This window comes from Sorex araneus, chromosome X (assembly GCF_027595985.1).
Source record: "Sorex araneus isolate mSorAra2 chromosome X, mSorAra2.pri, whole genome shotgun sequence".
NCBI classification, from domain to species: Eukaryota; Metazoa; Chordata; class Mammalia; order Eulipotyphla; family Soricidae; genus Sorex; species Sorex araneus.
In genome coordinates, this window is record NC_073313.1 from 98,868,831 (window position 1) to 98,885,410 (window position 16,580).

Here is a 16,580-nt window from a genome sequence, read left to right on the forward strand (position 1 = left end):
CTGTATAATAACTTAGGTAGGGAAGTCATTTTAGTAATATTAATTCTTCTGATCCATGAGCATGGGATGTTTTCCTACTTCCTGTGGCCTCCGTCTATCTCCTTCATCACTGTCACTGTGTCACTGCATCCCGTTGTTCAATGATTTGCTTGAGCAGGTGCCAGTAACGTCTCCATTCGTCCCAGCCCTGAGATTTTAGCAGCCTCTACTTACTCGTCCTTCCAACCTGTGCCATATAGGAGGCTCATTTAGGGTCATGGGAATGGGACCCATTATTGTTACAGTGTATTTGGCATATCCAATACGCCATGGGGAGCTTGCCAGGCTCTTCTGTGCGGGTGGGATACTCTCGGTAGCTTGTCGTGCGGAGCTCTCCAAGAGGGATGGAGAATGTATATAAGCGAATACAAGCATGTATGTTAAAACCAAACGCATGTGTGCTGCTTTAGGTATACCAGTGTGCTAGACTATAGGAGGTCATGTGGCCACATTTGCTTCTGGGAGCTTTGTTTGATAGTCTCTGGATCTTGGATCTTGGCCGTTGATGGGTGTAAATGACCTGGGGGCAGTTTGTGGGTGTAACTGCGAAGCTAGTGAAAAGTGGGGGATCTGTGTGGAAGAGGCCCAGTCCCAGTTGGAGCAGACTTGGAGATTTCAGCCACGGGTCCCGCATACCTGGGTTCCTCTGCTGGTTCCTTCATGCGAGAGGCTCGTCCAAGCATGTGGAGAGTGACCCTGAGCATTGCTGTGGCTGGATTCTGGAGGTTTTCAGCTGCCGGGGTTCTGCTTGGGGTGGGATGGGAAACTCAACCCATGCCCCCTTCAAGGGACCCTGGTGAGGACAGCCTGGTGCGGGGGCAGGAGACTCAGCATTGCTCTCTTCCGGGAGCTTTGTTTGATAATCTCTGGATCTTGGCTGTTATCTCCTTCATAAGTGATTTAAAGTTTCATGGTATAGATCTCTGAAGTCTTTTGTTAAACTGACTCCTATATACTGGATGTTTTTTGATACTATTTTAAATGGGATCAACTCCTTGATTGCTTTCTACTCTGATTCATTCTTTGTATATAAGAATGTGACAGACTTTGGTGTGACTGTGGCCAGCTACTTTGTTGTACTGGTTTATTGTTTCTAGGAGCTTTTTTGTGGAATCTTTAGGATTTTTATGTATATTATCATGGCATCTGCAGATAGTTATAGTTTGAGTTCTTCTTTTCCAATTTGGATTCCTTCTATTTCTTTTCTCTCTTTTTTATTGCCTGACTGCTGTAGCCTGGACTTCTAATACTATGTTGAATAGAAGTGGAGAGAAAGGACATCCTTGCCTTGTATCTGATCTCAGAGGGAATTTGTTCAGTCTTTCACTATTAAGTATGATGCTGGTGGTAGACTTATTATAGATGCTCATTATTATCTTGAGGAAGTTCCTTCACCCCTATTTTGTTGAGGGTTTTTATCATGAATAAATGTTGGATCTTGTCAAAGGCTTTCTACACATCAGTTGATACGATACTATGACTTTATCTTTTCTTCTATTAATATGGTGTTTTATATTAATTATTATATTAATCCTTGCATCTACTGTGTCGATATGGCCAGTACTTTCTGTACGTGAGCAGCACCTCCATGCACAAGGTGTGTGGCATGTTTGTCAGCATGCAGATTATTACAACATGCCAACCACATGGCAGAGCCTGGAAAGCTACTCATGGCATATTTGATATGCCAAAAGCAATAACAAGAATGGGCCTCATTCCCCTGACCCTGAAAGAGCCCCCAGTATGGCAGCATTGATAAGGACGAAAAAGGGGAGGCTGCTAAAATCTCGGGGCCGATCCAGGCTGCCAAAATGAAGGACTAAAATGACTGTCTGAACTTTTAACGCACGTATACTGGCATCAGATGCATCCATCGAGGACCTGATGGTGCAAGTGCAGAAGACCAAGTAGGACGTCATTGGATTGACCAAGAGGAGAAGGCATCGATCACATCATGCCGTTTTAGACACTGGAGAAGAACTGTTCCTTGAAACATGTGACATTAGAGGGGTCAGTGGTGTCGATATCCTTGTCAACACAAACTTGGCTATGAGTATTGATTCGTTTGAATGCCTAAGAACCCAAATTGGACACTTAAGTTTGAATAGATGTGGCTCATTGCCGGCAGTTTCTATCTTCGTTGTCTACGCACTAACATCCAACTATGATGAAGAAGAAATTGAGAAGTTCTACATGGAGCTGGAAGTTTATAAAAAAGACCAAACCTTCTACATGGTCATTGTTGGTGATTTTAATGCCTGGATTGGACTGAGAAGGTCAAACGAAGAACTCCACATTGGGACCCACGGCCTAGAGTGGAATGAACAGGGTGAGAGACTTTCTGAGTTCATCAAGTTGACCAAGACCATCCATGGTAACTCGCAGTTCCAAAACGTCGAATCTAAACATTAGACATGGAAGTCTCCTGGTGGACAGTTCCACAACGAAATTGACCAATATCATATTCAATCGATGGTTTTACCTGACCGACGTTGCTGTTGTCCCAAAATTCCAAACGGGATCAGACCACCGTCTCCTTCATGCGAAATTCTAATTCATGGAGCAGGAAGAAAGGGCTGCAAAGTTTAAGAAGAGAACTCCCAGAACAATCACCAACTGGGAGCTCTTTGGAACTATTGTGGCAATATGGGAAGATGCTGTCATTGACAACATTGACAAGGAATACAATCGACTGGTTCAGCACCTCCATGATTGTGCGAGGAACACCCAGAGAGAGAAAGCCACAAAAAGACGCCTGTCTTCGGAAACTCTCTGTCTCATTCGCCAGAGTGGTTTGGCGAAAGCCTCAGGCAATCACAAGCTAACATCCGAGCTTGCAAAGCTGTGCAGCGAAGTGATAAAGGAAGACCTCAATGAGAGAAGAGCAGCAGTGTTGGCTGATGTGACAGAAGCTGGAAAAAGTATTCATAATGTCTGCCTGTCCTTCACCAACTACAAGACCAAGATGACTATCCTCCGACGTCCTGTTGGACCTATCACATCTTCCAGAAAGAAGGGCAATGGAAAAAGTTATCCACGACTTCTACTCGGATTTCTTCGACAGCCATGTCCATCTGCCCACATACCAAATTCCGCCAGATGGATATGTCGTTCCCAGCGTTCTCCCTTCTGAAATCTGACACACCATTTTATCAGTAAAGACACGTACAGCACCTGGTCCAGACAAGGTCAGACCCGAACACCTGAAGAATCTGCTGCCAGTACTCATCAATACACTGACTCGGCTTTTCACACACTATCTGTCTGAATGCAAGTTTCCTTCCCAATGGAAAACCAGCAGGACCGCAGGACCATTCTGTTGCACAAGAAGGGAGACATCCATGACATCGGCAACTATCACCCGATCTGCCTCTTGTCCGTCATTTACAAGTTATTCACTTGAGTCATCCTGAATAGGATTGGCAGAACACTAGACAAAGGAAAACCGTGCGAGAAAGCTGGGTTCCGAAAAGGATTCAGTACGATCAGCCATATACACACGGTGACCAAGCTCATTGAGGTTTTGCGAGAGTTCAAGATGCCGCTCTGTTTAACGTTCATTGATTTAAAGAAGGCATTTGATTCTGTTGAGACTGAATCCCTAGCCCTAGCCATCGAAGCCCTAGCCAAACAGGGCATTCAAACTCAGTACATCAGGATCCTCCGTGATCTGTATTGTGGATTCACCACAAGGATCTCACCATTCTACAAGGAAGTGATCATTGACGCAAAGAGAGGGGTTCAATAGGGCGATACCATTTCACTGAAACTCTTCAGTGCCACCCTCGAGAGCGTTATGCTGGAATGGGAAGGAATGAGAGTGAAGATAGATGGTCGGCAACTACACCACCTCTGCTTTGCTGATGACATCGTTCTAATAACACCAAATATCAGCCAAGTGGCACGAATGCTGGCCGACTTCGACCGTGAGTGTGGAAAGGCTGGACTGCAACTGAATCTCACAAAGACAATGTTCATGAGAAACAAAATAGTTCCTGACTTTCCATTTGCTCTCAGTGGAATGAACATCTCCGAATGCAGCACTTATGTGTACCTAGGTTGAGAACTCAACATGAAAATGACCTGGCACCTGAGCTGCGCAGGAAGAAGAGAGCGGCATGGAATGCCTTCAAGAGCATCAAAGAAGTGGTTAAGAGAATAAAGAACATTGGCTCTGGGCACATCTTTTCAACTCCACTTTTCTTCCTGCACTAACATAGACCTCAGAGACCTGGGCCCTACGAAAACAGGATGAGAACGCTATTCGGGTATTCCAAAGAGGAATTGAAAGAGCTATGCTTGGAATATCACGTTTCACTCAAGTGAGAGAAAGAATCTGGAGTTCCGACCTCCATCGACGATCAATAATCAGGGATGCTGTCTCGTTTACCAAGGCGTCGAAAATCAGATGGGCCGGACACGTGATGCGATTTGGAGATGACCGCTGGACTAGAGCTGTTACCGACTGGATTCCACGGGATGTCAAAGGAATGCCTGGCCGCCCACCTACGAGATGGTCAAACTTCTTCATCAAAACCCTGAATGAAAGTTTTGAGGCTCTTCATGTTCCTGGAGTGAGTAGAGGCCATTGGGCTACACTAGCAGTGGCAGGGATGAATGGAGACGTTACTGACGCCCACTCGAGCAAATCAATGAGCAAGGGAATGAACAAGTGATATAAGTGATTATATTAATTGATTTGTGTATGTTGAACCATCCTTGCATCCCTGAGATAAATCCCACTTCATTGGGGTGTATGATTTTTGTGATAATATTGTTGGATTTGGTTAACTAAGATTTTGTTAAGGATTTTTGCATTGATATTAGGGAGATTGGTTTAAAATTTTTCTTTCAGAAAGTATCTCTGCCTGCTTTGGGTTTTAGCGTTATGTTAGCTTCAATGAAAGTATTAGGAAGAATTCCTGTGTCTTCTAAATTTGGAAGAGATTAAGTAGCATAGGCAGTAAATTTTCTTTGAATGTTTGATAGAACTCATTTGGACTGAGACTTTTGTTCTTGAGGAAATTCTTAATTTCTGTTTCAATTTCCTTACTTTTAGTTGTCCTTCTTAGGTTTTCTACTTTGTTTTCATTCACTTTGGGCGAATACATGATTCTAAGAATCTATCCATTTCTTCTAGGTCCTCCAGCTAAGAGCATAAAGTTATTCATAATAATCTCTCATTTTAAATTTCTTTTTTAAAAGTTTTTAATTTTTTTTTAAATTTTGAAATATCAAAATTAAATTTTGAGATAGTTACAAGCTTAACATAACATGAGGCTGACACCCAAGGGTAGTAGATACAAGGGCCAGGAGGATTGTCCCATAACTGGAAGCCTGCTTCATGAGTGGAGGGGAGAAGGCAGATGGAATGGAGAAGGGATCACTAAGACAGTAATGGCTGGAAGAATCATTTTGAATTTCTGAATGACCTGTTATTATTTCTCCTCTTTCGCCTCTGATCCAATTTATTTGAGTATTTTCTCTTTTTCCCTCATGTTTATGAGGGAAAAGGTTTATCTATCTTGTTTATTTTTTCAAAGAACCAGCTCCTGGTTTCATTGATTCTTTTAATTGCCTTCTTGGTTTCTATGTTGTTAATTTATTTTCTAAGTTTTATTATTTCCATCCTTCTGCTGATATTTGGATTTGTTTGTTGTTTCTTTTCCAAAATTTTGAGGTGTGTGTTGGGTGATGATTTGGGCTTTTTCTTCTTTCTTAATGTAGACCTGCATTGCTATGAGTTGCCCCTTCAGTAAAGATTTTGCTGTATGCCATAGATTCTGGTAGTTTGTGTCTTTATTCTCATTGGTTTCAAAGAATTTTTTAATTTCATACTTGATTTTCTCTTTGGTCCAATTACTGTTTAGCAGTGTTTTGTTCAGATTCCACATGTTGAAGTTTTCCCCATCTTCTTTCTGTGATTAATTTCTACTTTCATGACATTTTTGTCTGAGGAAACAGTTTGTACAATTTCTGTTTTTAAATTTATGTGTGCTTGGGTTGTGCCCTAGTATGTTATCTATCCTGTAGAACATTCCATGTGCATTAGAGAAGAATGTGTATTTTTGTTTGGGGGGATATAAAGCATTGTATATGTTCGAAAATCTCAGTTCTTTCAACTCCTCATTTTGGATTCTTGTCTCTTTACTGATGTTCTGTCTAGTTGATCTGTCTCACGGGGAAAGTGGTGTTTTGAAGTCTCCCTTTACTATTGGGTTTCCATCAATGTTTCTTTTGGTTTGTGAGCAGAAGATTTATTAATTTTGCTGAGCCTTCAAATTGTTGATGATAGTGTTTCTTTATCTATTTTTCCATTGACCAGTAAGTGGTGTCCATCATTGTCCCTTTATATTGAATGGAACTTGGTATGATATAAGTATGGCTGTACCATCTTTCTTGTCTTCCATTGGCGTGTATGTTTGTGTTCCATGCATTCACTCTAAGTCTGTATTTATCCTGTAAGTTCAGTTGCATTTTCTTTAGGTAGCAAAAGGATGGACTTTCTTTCCTGATCCATCCAGCTACTGTATGCATTTTAATAAGGGAGTTTAGTCCATTGACATTCAGAGGAATTATTTATGTAAAGGGTTTTGTTGATCTGTGTGTGTATATACCAGTTGTTTTTGGAAGAGTCTTTTTTTTTCTTTTTGGGTCACACCTGGCGATGCACAGGGGTCGCTCCTGGCTCTGCACTCAGGAATTACTCCTGGCGGTGCTCAGGGGACCATATGGGATGCTGGGAATCGAACCTAGGTTGGCCACGTGCAAGGCAAATGCCCTACCCACTGTGCTATTGCTCCAGCCCCTGGAAGAGTCTTTTTAAAAACTAGTCTTTCATTAATTTTTGCAGGATTGGTTTAGCTGTTTAGTTGTTGCAAATTCTGCCAATTCTTGTTTGTCTGAAAAGGTTCTTATTCCTCCCTCACGTATAAATGATAGCTTTGCAGGGTAGATGACTCTCAACTGAAAGTTTTTTATAGCCATTAACTTGAAAATGTCATCCCACTATTTCCTGGCTTGTAAAATGTCTGTTTTGATTTTTATATTGTTTCCCTAATATCTGAGGGTTTTCTTCTCTTTGATGCTTTAAGCAGTCTTTTTTGTATTTTGATTTTACCATTTTGATTATTACTTATCTTGGCATTCTTTTGTTTGAGAATATTTTGTTTGAAACTCTTTGGGCCTCATGAATCTGAAGAAACCTCCCTCAAAATACCAGAAAAGTTATCAGTTATTATTTCTTTGACGAGCTGTTCTTTCCTTTTTCTTTTTCCTTTCTTTCTGGTATTCCTATGATTTAAAGATTATTTCTCTTATTATTTATCAAGAATCTCTTCAATTTGTTTTCTTTTTATTTTTCACTTTGTTATTAGTGATGGCTAGTATTTTTCTCCAATATCACTGATACAGTCCTCTGCATGTTGAATTCTATTGCTATGACTTGTTATTGTACTTTTTAAAACTCATTTGATCCCATGTGAATGGACTCTTTGATATACTGGATTAGTTCCTCTTTAAACTTGTTGAATTTTTCTTCCAGTGATTCCTTTGCTTCAATGGCCATTCTATGGAACATTGATTTGAGATCCTCATTGATGAGGTTTGAAGCTTTATTTGCACTCCATGTTTTGCCTGGACTTCTGTTCCTGTCTGACAGACATGGACTTCTGAGTTTCTGTCTGAAATCTTTTGTTTCACTATTGTTCATAAAGATTTGTGGGTTCTACAATGTGAGTTTAAGATATCATATAGCTGCGGTCTAACTTAATTTATTTTCATCAAGCAGTACTCTTTACAATCTTTTAGTCTAATGATGTCTGTGCTACTTCAATGGTCATGCAGTCCATTCTCTAATAGACCATTGGTACAGAAGTGTTACAATAGCCATATTTGAGAAAATATATAAAACTCAGTACCCCTTGAAATTGGGGGTATGAAGGTGTGCTATTGTCGCTTGGACTAGAATCTATGCTGTTTTGGGTTCAAGAGTGTTCTGGGAGGGGCTTCGTGGGTCCAGGAACCCAGAAAGGGGTTGCAGATGGTGTAAGAACCATAGGTTAGAATGCTGGCTAACGCCCTTGATAGACCATTTTTGAAAGTGTTACAGTTTGACAGGGTGCATAGTAAGCAATGTGTAAGCTGGTTTAATGAATATCTACCTTGATTATGTTTTCTGGTATTTTGAAAGGTGAGGTGGCAGGGGTTGGGACCATACCTAGTGGTGCTCAGGAGTAAACCCTGGCAGTGCTTGGAAAACCATATATGATTCCAGGAATCAAAGCATGGTCAGCCACATGTAAGCCATATGCCTTCTCTCCAATACTATCTCTCAAACCCCTTTGATTTTTTTTAAATTTTAGAGCCACACCCAGTTGTTCTCAGGGCTTACTCCTGGCTTTGTGTTCAGGGATCACTCCTAATAGGATCAGGGGACCATATGAGATGCTGGAGCTGGACCGCACATTGGTCTTTTGCTAGGCAAGTGCCCTACCCACTGGACTATCTATCCAGCCCTTTTGCATTTTTAAAAAAATTTATTTTATTGAATCACCGTGGCAAAAATTACAAAACTTTCAGGTTTAAGTCTCAGTCATATAATGATCAAACCCCCATCCCTTCACCAGTGCACCTGTTCCCCCACCAAGAACCCCAATATAACCCCCTCTCACCCCCCTCCCGCACCTGAGTGGCCAATGATCACTTTATTCTCTCTATACTTTGGATACATTCAATATTTCAACAGAGAACTGAGTATTATTATTTGGAACTTTCCCCCAACAATCAAACCTGCTGAAAAGGCATCAATTGATAGTTTGTTTTCCATTGCTCAAAATTAAGATTATAGGAGCTCGCGCGGACGCTGTTTTGGATTTCTGTTGTTTTAGCTCAGTTTACAGTCTAGATGCATTTCTATAAGTCTCTGGGTGCCGGAATGGGTTAGGAGACCTTCTGGATCATAGTCTTTAAGGAGCAGAGGGGCCGTGTTGTGTGTGGCTGCTCCGGATCTACGCATTTTATTTTTAACTGAGAAATTTTTATGTGTCCCCAAGCATGCAAACTTAAGAACACATTTCACACACTAATTATAAGCATACATTTCTTTTCAAACCATTTTTTCATAATGCCCATATTCAGTACCATAACTCCATAGGTCTTCATGAGCTACAGTTTAAGAAGCCACATGTGGGGACAGTAGTTAGGTCAAAGAAGGAACCACTAAGACAATGATAGTGGGAAGTTCTAACTCTGAACAAGAACTGAGTGCTGAAAAGAGGTAAGGTGATATCCATGATACCTTTTCAGTAACAGTATTGAAAATCACAGTTCCTCAGAGGAAAAAAGAAAAATGGCAGCCATACAGGCAGGCAGGTAGGGGGTAGAGGAAACTGGAGACACCGGTCGAGGGAAGTGGACATTGGTGAAGGGATGGGTGCTGGAACATTGTAAGAAACACAATTATAGATAAGGTAGCCAGATAGCACAGCGGTTGGGCTTTCGCCTTTCAGGAGGCCAACCCGTGTTCGATTCTTCCGCCCCTCTCGGAGAGCCCAGCAAGCTACTGAGAGTATGGAGCCCACACGGCAGAGCCTGGCAAGCTACCCATGAGTATTGGATATGCCAAAAACAGTAACAATAAGTCTGTCAATGAGAGATGTTACTGGTGCCCGCTCGAACTAATCGATGAGCAACGAATGACAGTTGTAAAGTTGTATCTCACAGTGATTCGATGGATTTTTAATTTTTTAAACAGAAGCCAGAATCTAGCCATCTCATTATAGTCTTTAGAAGAAATGACACTAGAATATAGAAATTCTCTCTATCAGTGAATATTGAATTTCAGTTATGCTAATTTTCAGAATTCTCTGCCACAGAATGAAATCTCTGTATACTGTAGCTATGTGATTCTCTTCCTACTCTGCAGAGATAGAAGATATTGTTCTTCTACTACATATCCACTAGCAATGTATAGTAAAATGATGATGAGTGGCAGGGAGGGAGTACAGTGGTTGGGGGTATGCCTAGATTCCATCCTCAGCACCACACGCACCTCCCACCCCAAATATTTCCAGGTACAGGACTAGAAGACCATGAACAACTTTGGGTGTGACCCTGGATGCCCTATGCCCAGAGCACTGCTAGGTTTGGAGCACATTGGATTTTTAGACAGAATTGAATGACTCAGGGGTCATTCATCCCCTGAAAATTTTAGTCAACTTAAAAGGTGGTCTTGTTAGGGAGTCCTGTTGAGGGGACCAAGAGAATTTGTCACTTGTCTTGCTGGGACATGAATTATTGAAGTTCTGGGTACTGACTTGATATTTTAATTTTAGATATTAATGTTAAATCCATAATAACTAGATTCAAATTTGTTAAAATCCTGTCCTTAGGGGCTGGGGAGATAAAACAGGGTTGAGGCGCTTGCCTAGCATGCAGTCCACTCCAATTCCACATGCTCCTACAGGAATTGCTGGATATAGCCCAGAGCACTATAGGGTGGCCTGGGAAATCTCAGACATTTCAAGACCTGAGCTCCACTATATTCTTGGGCACCCCATGAACCAGCCTCTCAGTTGACCAAGGATTGCTGGGTAGAGCCCCAGGGCCTACTGGGCACCACTTTTATATATCCAACAATAATTGAATAAGTGAAATCTAGCTAATAATTTCATTTTTTTGGGGGGGCATACCTTAGTATGTTTAGGAATTAATCCTGGTGGGGAACAGGGGGCTATATAAAGTGCTGGGGATTAAACCTGGGTTGGTCATGTGCAAGGCAAGAACCCTATCTGTTATACTATCTCTCCAACACCCAGCCAATAATTTAGAGGGAAAGTGCCATAACATCATCTGTTCTGCATGTTCCAACCTATCACTCTCTCCAAATGTCCTGCATTGTGGACCCTGTCAGCTACTTGTGTTCAGGATGGTGAAACTTAGTGCTGGCCCAACTGGGAGGTTCCAATCTAACCAACAATTAGAGGAGGAAAGTGGAGCTAGGCTTTTGGGCAGGTGGGGAGCTGGTGCTTGTAAACCCCACAGTTTCTCAAAGACTGTTCCTGGTAGTGTGGCCAGGGGAATACACATAGTGTCCATGATCCCCATGGAGCAAGTGGCTTACCTCCTGTACTATCTCACTTGAACCACAACTAAGTATTAGAGAACAATTTTTGGTGACGGGGTCACAAAAAGACTGTTCCCTAAATCCCTGGCAGCTGTTGACTTTTTTACACCAGTGGACCAGACAGCTGTCTGTGATTGGTGAGTGTTGTTTTATCTCTTTTTGTTTGGTTTGGTTTAGTTTCATTTGGGAGTTACAAGCGGACACAAGATAAGTTCCTTACCTGCTATACTACTCGCTGGCATCCTGGCAGCTATTAAAATGAAATTAATGTAGTTCAGGAAGATAATTCAAAGGGCTTTGAGTCCTAGGGGGCCTAGGGTCCATCCCCAGCACCACATGATTCCCTGAGCACCCCTGGGTATGTCTCAGTTCCTCAACCATGCCCCAACACCACAAAACACTTTTTCAGTTAAACCTCACTGTCCACTCATCTTGCCAATAAGTATGACTTATATGGTTTGGGATCCTTTGGAAGTTCCCAAACTACAAATTGCACCACTGGGCTCCCCTTTCCCGAACCAACTCCTCACTTTCGTCCTCTGATTTGAGGATTCAGACAGAATCCTTCCTTTGCTTGACTATAGTCCCAAGAATGCCACTGTAATAGATCTCATTGGGGATGACTTAAATATTCCAGGGTCACCCTTCCCCTTAACAGGCAATGCTGATAGTAGGAGGTTATATGGCTCATTCTGAAGTCCCTACTCCCAACATTGGCTACATAAATCAGATGCATTATGCTTTTAAAAGAGTGGATGAGAGCATGCATTAAGAGTTTCTGATGGGGGTAATTCAGGTTGCACAATTTTGGGAACAAGGACATTTCCTCTTCTTATGTGGTCCTAATGGCTTTTTTCAGACTTCCCTTAAGCCTTCGGAGGTGGGGTTGGGAGACAGATGAAGGGGGTGGAAAGATAAAAACTTTCAGCCACATAAAAATAAATCATGGGACACAGTCTCAAACTCTATCTGGCAACCTAGCTTACATGCGCCAAGGCTCTTCAGCCTCAGTATCTGCCATTGACATAGTTTGGATTCCTCCGGATTCATCTAGCCACTTGCCCGCCACACACTCAGTCAAAATCATAAGCCACCATCATGGTGAAGTTTGCAAAGGCCAGTAAAAACCAAGGTGACACCAAGAAAATGGCTCCTTCTCCCAAGGATGGAGAAGTAGATAGTGACAATAAGGAAATATCCCAATGAGGAAATAACCAAAAGGTGAAGCTGATGACAGCAGTGGAGAAGAGATTGTATCCGCCAGAACAAAGGCAGGAAAGGCTCTTGAAATTCCTGCAAAGAAGATGATGGTGCCCCAATCAAAAACGGTGCAGTGGGTAAACCACCTAAAAAAGCAGTTGTCATCCCTGGCAAAAAGGGAGAAGCCCCTCCATTATCCAAGAAAGTAGATACACCAGTCAGGAACAGCTAGCAAGAATGTTGTCATATCAGGAAAAGCACTAGTAGCTGTGTCTGGTAAGAAGGGGGCAGTCCTTTCAGTCAAGAAAGCAAAGAATGTCAAGAAATCCAAGAATGAAGACAGTGATGATTAGGATGATGATGGCAGTTAAGAAGATGACGAAGATGAGTAGGATGAAGATGAATTTGAGCCAGCAGTGAAAAAAGCAGCAGCTACTGTTGCTAGTGCCTCAGATGAAGATGAGGATGAGAATGATGAAAATGATGAGGATGAGGACAATGATGAGAATGACAAGAACTCAGAAGAGCCTATGGATTTTACACCAGCCCCACAAAAGCTGTTCCTGTGAAGGTCAGAAATATGACTGAGGAAGATGAAGATGAGGATGATGAGGATGAGGATGAGGATGAAGAGGAGGAGGAAGAAGAGGATAAGGAAGATGAGGAAGAACCTATGAAAGAAGCACCAGGAAAAAGAAAGACAAAAATGGTCAAAGAGAAAGCAGCTCCTGAAACTAAGAATCAGAAACTAGAAGATAAAGAATGAACTACATTTTTCAATCTCTTTGTTGAAAACCTAAACATCAATAAACCTGCCCCTGAGTTAAAAACTGGTATCAGTGATCTTTTTGGTAAAAATGACCTTGCTGTTGTAGATGTCAGATTTGGTAAGTCTAGGAAGTTTGCTTATGTGGATTTAAAATCTGCTGAAGACTTGGAAAAGCCAAGTGGAAGTTAGTGGTTTAAAAATGTTTGGCAATAAATATTAAACTAGAAAAACCAAAGGGAAAAGATTGCAAGAACGGTTGAGATGCAAGGACATTCTAGGCTAAAAACCTGCCTTACAAAGTTACTCAGCATAAATTAAAGAAAGTGTTTGAAGATACTGTGGAGATCACATGAGTCATCAAGGATGGAAAGGGTAAAAGTATTGCTTGCTTTGAATTTTAAATAGAAGCTTATGCAGACAAAACCTTAGAAGTGGGACTAGAGAGCTAGTACATACAACAGGTGAGGTGTTTGCCTTGCACACAGCTGACTGAGATTCAACCCACGGCATTGCATATGGCCCCCTGAGGACTACCAGGAGTAATTCCTGAGTGCAGATCCAGGCGTAACCCATGAGGATCCTTGGTTATGACCCAAAAAGCAAACAACAACAACAATAACAACAAATCTTAGAAGAAAAGCAAGGAACAGAGATAAATGTATGATCCATTTCTCTGTGCTACACCAAAAAAGTCAAACTCAGATGGACAGAATAGCACTGGCATGGTGAACCAAAAACTCTGGTTTGAAGCAACATTTCCTTCAGTGCAACAGAAACTCTCTAGGAAGTATTTGAGAAGGATCTTGCAGACCTCCTCCTTCTAGCTGCTCAGTACTATCCCTTAGTAGAACCCTTGAATACACCACTAATGACAGGTGATTTCCTTTATGCTATGAGCTGTTCTCCTGAATGTCCTGCCCATGCGCCAGGTTGTCTTCACCGAGGTCCCCTCAGAGGGGGGCGGGTTTAGCCTCCCTCCCTACCCCAAGCAGAGCCCTGACAGCCGAAAACTTCCAGAACCCAACCACAGCCATGCTCAAGGTCACTCTCCACATGCTCGGACAAGCCCCACGCATGAAGGAACAGGCAGAGGAACCCAAGTATGCAGGACCCATGGCTGAGATATCCAAGCCTGCTTGATTCAGGACTGGGCCTCTTCCACCCATATCTCCAGTTTTCCAGTAGCTTGGCAGTCACACCCATAAACTTCTCCCCCCTCCGCACCATGTAATCTCATCAATAGTCAAGATCCAGAGACTATAAAACAAAGTTCTCAGCAAAGAGTGATGCAGAATCTCGCATGGAAGAGCCTGGCAAGCTACCCGTGGCATATTCAATATGCCAGAAACAGTAACAATAATGGGCCTCATTCCCCTGACCCTGAACTCGACAGGGCTGAATGGAGATGTTACTGGCGCCCACTCAAGCAAATTGATGAATGGGACGACAGTGATACAGTGATACGGTGATGAGCTGTTCTACAAATGAACTGCTCCAAACACAAAACACAGCAACTGTTTAGAAACACTGATGATGGCTAGCCTGGGCTCGTGACTCACCTCTAAAGTGGGTGGAAAGCCAGTGGGGGTCAGTCTTTTGGGACTTAAGTTGAAATTGGGAGTGGCCACTCTCTTGGCAAAATTAGTGAATTCTCAAATACACGACAGCCCCTTAAAATGCCTTCAGTGCTGCCCTTTATTGGATTCAAGGACAAAATTTATTTATTTTTATTTATTTTTGGGGGATCGATACCTGACAGTGTTCTAGGGCTTACTCCTGGCTCTATGCTCAGGTATCACTCTTGGTGGGGCTCGGGTGACTAAATGAGTTTCCAGGGATGAAACCAGGGTTGACTGTAAGCAAAGCAAGCACCATATTGTCACTCCAGCCCCAGAAAGAATTCTTTCTTAAGGAAAGGTCTGCTCCATTCAGTAACATGAGAGAGCACTGTGAAAGGGAAGGCAGAGCTCATGTCTTATACACATAAGTTTCTAGGTTACACTCCCTGAACCACACACATGCAATGAAACTTTAAAAATAATTAAAATGAAAAAATATTTAAAGAATACAAGTAAAATAAAAACAAATGCAACTGGGGCCAGAGACATAGGACAGTTGGCAGGATTCTTGCTTTTGCACGTGTTAGACCCTGATTCAGTTCCCAGATACGCATATGGCCCCCTGAGCCCCACCAGGAGTGATCCCTAAGAACAGAGCCAGGAGTAAGCCCTGAGCATGGCCCAGAAATAAAACACAAAACAAAAAAACCAAACAAATACGATCAGAGAAATTAAAAAATACGTGGGTAAAAGTCTTGCACTGTTATGCCCGAGTTAATCAAAACTCAATGAGAAAGCCAAGACACAGAATTGGAGTAGGGCAGTTTATTTCATCGCAGTGGGCCCAGGGATCATGATGAGTTGTGGGACTCTAATCCATTTTGACAAATGCTTCAAAAACTGAGGTTGCATTTCTATTCCAAAAGTACATTCCAAAGTGTCAATTAAAATCTTGCAAGATTTACTACAGTTGCACCCATTCCTCAAAAGGGAGAGCCAAGATATAGTTCACATAGGAATAAATTATTCTTTACCCCACTCAGAACCAGAGCAAACCTTCTCCCAATCTTTATCAGCACAGATGTTTGATATATCCCATAGCCAGTTTAGAGGACTGCTCAGGGTCAAGGCACACTATTTCTCAGCCCTTATTAGCACAGCTGTGGCTCCTAATTGCTTGGAACCCAACAGTGGATGGATTATGTTTTCTTAAACCTTTAACCACAAGGCTGTTTCTGTCCTTAATTAAGTGATTTTTTAAAAGAATTATAGCAATAACTTTAGTATAATGATTAAAATAAGTTGGGTATATAATATCATAAGGAAGAGCTTGCTTTATCAGGTCATAGGAGAGGGCCACACTCCGCAGTGCTCAGGGGTTGCTCCTGATTGGGTGCACAAGGGTCCCTCGCAGTGCTCCAGGACTCTTTGCTGCTGGACCTTTTGTTCAGGTCTCCCACATGCAAAGTCTGTGTTCAGCCTTTTGAGTCATCTCTCTCAGCCTCTACACTTGAGCTTTTGGTTTGTTTGTTATTGGGGGCCAAGTATGGCGATGTTTGGTGCATACTCCCGTTTCTATGTATAGGGATCCCTCCTGGAAGGGCTTAGAGGGCTATGTATGGTTCTGAAGAATCAAACTTGGGTGGCCCACATGTAAGACCAGTACCTTACCCACTCTACTATTGCTCCAGCACTGACATGTGACATTTTTCATGGACACTAAGAGATCTGGAAGTTTATCTGTATTCTTGAATCTCCCCTTTTATGTGATTTTTGCCTTCAGGATGGCATAATTAGGATATGGTGTCTATGTAAATCCAAAGTTAGGAATATAATACAAATTACCGCAAATATTTTCAAGAAACAAAATCTGGGATCTGTTTTTTAA

The 16,580-nt window shown here is 42.1% G+C and overlaps 1 pseudogene; it reads left to right on the forward strand.

The window, feature by feature from the left end:
• Positions 1-12,262: 12,262 nt before the first annotated feature.
• Positions 12,263-16,489, forward strand: LOC101549013 (nucleolin-like; annotated as a pseudogene).
• Positions 16,490-16,580: the final 91 nt, after the last annotated feature.